This window comes from Asparagus officinalis, chromosome 4, assembly GCF_001876935.1.
Source record: "Asparagus officinalis chromosome 4, Aspof.V1, whole genome shotgun sequence".
In the NCBI taxonomy this organism is placed as follows: domain Eukaryota; kingdom Viridiplantae; phylum Streptophyta; class Magnoliopsida; order Asparagales; family Asparagaceae; genus Asparagus; species Asparagus officinalis.
The window spans coordinates 61,605,574-61,609,815 of NC_033797.1; positions in this window are offsets into that span (position 1 = coordinate 61,605,574).

Sequence of the window (4,242 nt, forward strand, 5' to 3'; positions counted from 1 at the left end):
CAATTGATAGTCAACCAAGTTCGCGGTGAGTATGAAGTCAGGAATCCAGACTTGATCCCATACCATCAGGAAGCCATCAGAATGGCCGAAACTTTTGAAGAATTCTTTATCGAATATATCCCTCGTCTCCAGAACGCTTATGCAGATGCACTGGCGGCACTAGCAGTATCACTGGCACAGCCTCCCGAAGCTGAGCTGTTAGTCACAGTACGGACGCATCAACTCTGCGTACCCATATACAGTAGGGATATTGAAGAGGAAGATGACGGAAACGTAAACGCCAAGGAGGTGAATTCAACCCAAATTGGGTCTGAGTCCCGAGATTGGCGTTTTCCCATCATTGACTACGTCCAGTATGGTATTCTGCCAGAAGACGTAAAAGAAAGGGAATCAATTCGCCGAAGAGCGCCAAGATTCTTTTATAATGCCGAGACCCATACGTTATACCGTAGGGGATACGATGGTTTATTACTCCGATGCCTTTCGAACAAAGAAGCAGAAGAAGTTCTTAAGGAAGCACACGCAGGAGAATGTGGTGCACATCAGCCCGGTCCTAAACTGTATGATCGCATCAGAAGGATGGGATACTATTGGCCCACAATGGTTCGTGACGCGATCGAGTACGCTCGACAGTGTCATGCTTGCCAAATACATGCAAATTATATGCATCAACCGCCAGAGCAGTTGCACACGTCAACCACGTCTTGGCCGTTCGAGACTTGGGGTATGGACATCGTCGGTCCTATTTTTCCTCCCTCAGTCAAAGGCGATCGATTCATTCTGGCGATCACGGATTACTTCTCAAAGTGGGCTGAAGCAATTCCGCTTAAAGAAGTAAAGACGAACAACGTCATCAATTTCATCAAGCATCATGTCATCTACAGACACGGCGTGCCAAGAAGGATCATTCATGACAACGGTCCGCAATTTATAAGCAACGCCTTCATCAGATTTTGTGACAAGTTCAAAATTGAAGACGTTTCATCAACACCTTATTATCCCGCCGCGAATGGATTAGCGGAGGCGTTTAACAAGACGATCATCAAGATCTTGTCAAAGCTCGTGAAGACCAATAAACGAGACTGGGACGATAAACTCGGTGAAGCACTCTGGGCTTATCGCACCACCATACGCACGCCTACGGGAGCTACCCCGTATTCGCTGGTATACGGATGTGAAGCTGTGCTACCGCTGGAAATTCAGATTCCGTCCCTTCGGATCGCCCTCGCAACGGAGATGACGACGGAGGAACAACATCAGAAGCGTCTCGAAGAGCTCGAGAGGCTGGATGAAAAGCGTTTGGAGGCTCAACAACACATCGAGTTTTACCAAGCCAGGATGTCAAGGGCTTTTAACAAAAGAGTCCGACAGAGAAGCTTCAAGGAAGGAGATCTGGTGATGAAAAGCGCTTGGAAGCTCAACAACAAATTGAGTTCTATCAGGCCAGGATGTCTAGGGCTTTTAACAAAAGAGTCCGACAGAGAAGCTTCAAGGAAGGAGATCTGGTCCTCGCTGCTCGCCGACCGATAATCCTCACTTCCAAGAAGAAAGGTAAATTTGAACCTAAGTGGGAAGGACCGTTTGTAATAGACACAGTCTATTCAAACGGCGCATATCGCCTGATTACCCAAGAGGGCGCCAGGCAATTAATGCCAATAAATGGGAAGTTCCTGAAAAAGTACTATCCCTAGTACATTCAGGATAACTCATTTACCGGGAAGTTCCTCGAAGAATATTACACTTAATATTCTAAAGGATAACCCAAAATCATTTTTTACCACCAAAATCCCTCACTGATCAATTTCAATTGACAGTGGGTCCACCAAAAATGTCCATCTGGCCCTCTTGACTTTTTTCCATAGACAAGAAGGTCCCTTTTCGGATCAGAGTCTCCTTTCGATAAACAAAAGAACTCCTTTCTCTTCTCTTTGGTTAAATCTTCTCACGGTTATAGCCAAAGTTGAAACTTCACTTCGATAAACGAAGAAATATTTTTCCCAATTTAGATAATCAGTCCTATAAAAGGCAAGTTTATCTAAATTTTCCAGATTCTCGGAGTGGAGATTCCACTTCTAGTTTCTTTTGCGCTGGAAATAGAATATAAAATTCTTCCTTTCCAGAATCAGGGAATAGAATATAAAATTCTTCCTTCCTTGTTTTCCGGGTTTGCCTTCACCCTAAAAGAAGACCGGGGAATAGAATATAAAATTCTTCCTTTCCTGCACTGATCATTTCCAAAATTTGTCGATCTAGGATTCATCCTAGGAAGTTTATCCTGAATCCTAAGCAGGGATAAGTCTGTGCCTAACACGCGCTGCCGGTTTAGTCTTTTTCCGTACAAAAAGACACCAGAGTTCGATTCTGGGGTATTCTGTCCTGAAACCTAAGTAAGGATAAGTCTGCGCATAACCTGCGCTGCCGGTTAGTTCTTAACCGCTAAAAAAAACACCCGTCCACATATTCAACATTGTGGCTGGTTGTTATTAATAACACCAAAATCCATGCCTTACACGCATGGGGAATGTCATCCTGAATCCTAAGAAAGGATATGCCGACGCCTAACACGCGTCGCCGGTTTAGTCTTTCGCCGTAGAAAAAGACACCAGAATACCAGTCTGGGGTATTTTATCCCGAAACCTAAGTAGGGATAAAGTCAACACCTAACACGTGTTTCCGGGTAGCCTATTCCCGTAACAATAGCGAAGTCTATGTATTCGACATCATAGCACAAATTCTAAGGGAATTCATTCCTTTAGCGCAACGTTACATGCGAACGGATTTAGACAATCCGCATGCTAGCCCGACTCAAACGGTAGTCGGTAAAGGCTAATCAAACCCGTTGAAGGCTGGGGGTTAGCCAAAAATCCTAAAGTCAACACCTAACACGTGTCGCCGGGTAGCCTATTCCCGTAACAATGGCGAAGTCTATGTATTCGACATCATAGCACGAAGTCTAAGGGAGTTCATTCCCTTAGCACAACGTTACATGCGGAACGGATTCCGACAATCCGCATGCTAGCCCGACTCAAACGGTAGTCGGTAAAGGCTAATCAAACCCGTTGAAGGCTGGGGGTTAGCCAAAAATCCTAAAGTCAACACCTAACACGTGTCGCCGGGTAGCCTATTCCCGTAACAATGGCGAAGTCTATGTATTCGACATCATAGCACGAAGTCTAAGGGAGTTCATTCCCTTAGCACAACGTTACATGCGGAACGGATTCCGACAATCCGCATGCTAGCCCGACTCAAACGGTAGTCGGTAAAGGCTAATCAAACCCGTTGAAGGCTGGGGGTTTGCCAAAAATCCTATGAGTATTATGGTCAATCATTTCAAACGGAATGAGGAATCATAATAAAGATAAAGACAAAAATCAGGTCCACTAAAGAGAATCAAATGTCGAAGTTTTCAGCAAATAAAATCATACATTAAGCCCATGGCTAAAGACTTGCTGACTAAACTCAGACAGCTTCTCATCATAAGCTCGCCTAAGCTCCTCCTGCAACTCAGCTCTGATAGACTCTTCGTTCGCGGCTAAAGTCCTCACAGCAACCTCCTCTGTCTCAGCCAGTGTCTGCTTCAAGGACTTCAGCTCATCAGATAAAGCAGCATGTGCTTGCTGATTTTGCATCTTCGCGTCTTCCTTCTCACGGAGTTCTCGTCGGAGCTGATCTATCTGAGAATCAAGCTCCTCAAGTGAAGATGATCTAGTGGCAAGGTCAGCCTCAACTCGATCTATTCGGCCCCGCTGCACCTGAATCTCGAGCTCGGCAACCATCCGAGTACTGCGCCATGTCTGTAAGCGAGCATCCAACTCGGCAGCAACGAATGAAGAGGCACCTGCATCCCGGAGCTCATGAAACATCTGAAGCTCACGCTCTAAGCGATCAAGGTCATCAACCATAGCCGTCGCCAGATCCGGATATCCTATGTCCCTTATCAAATTTATCTTAGAATCAAGGTAGGGTTTAAACTGGCGAAGAGAAAGTCTGTCGTGGAGGAGTTTGCCAATTATAGCATTCAGGGAGGAGAAATAAGAGCGGACTTCTACGCTGATGATGATCTTCTCAGGGTCATTCCCCGATAACAACTCCTTAACGAGGACATAAAACTGAGAAGGAAGCCCTACACAAAGAAGAGAAACTCGTCAAAAGCCTCAATGAGGAAATGAATGTCATTACTCAGTTAATTAAATTATACCTCCTTCCCCTCGAGTCACTGGGGGTGGTGGAGATGTAACGACT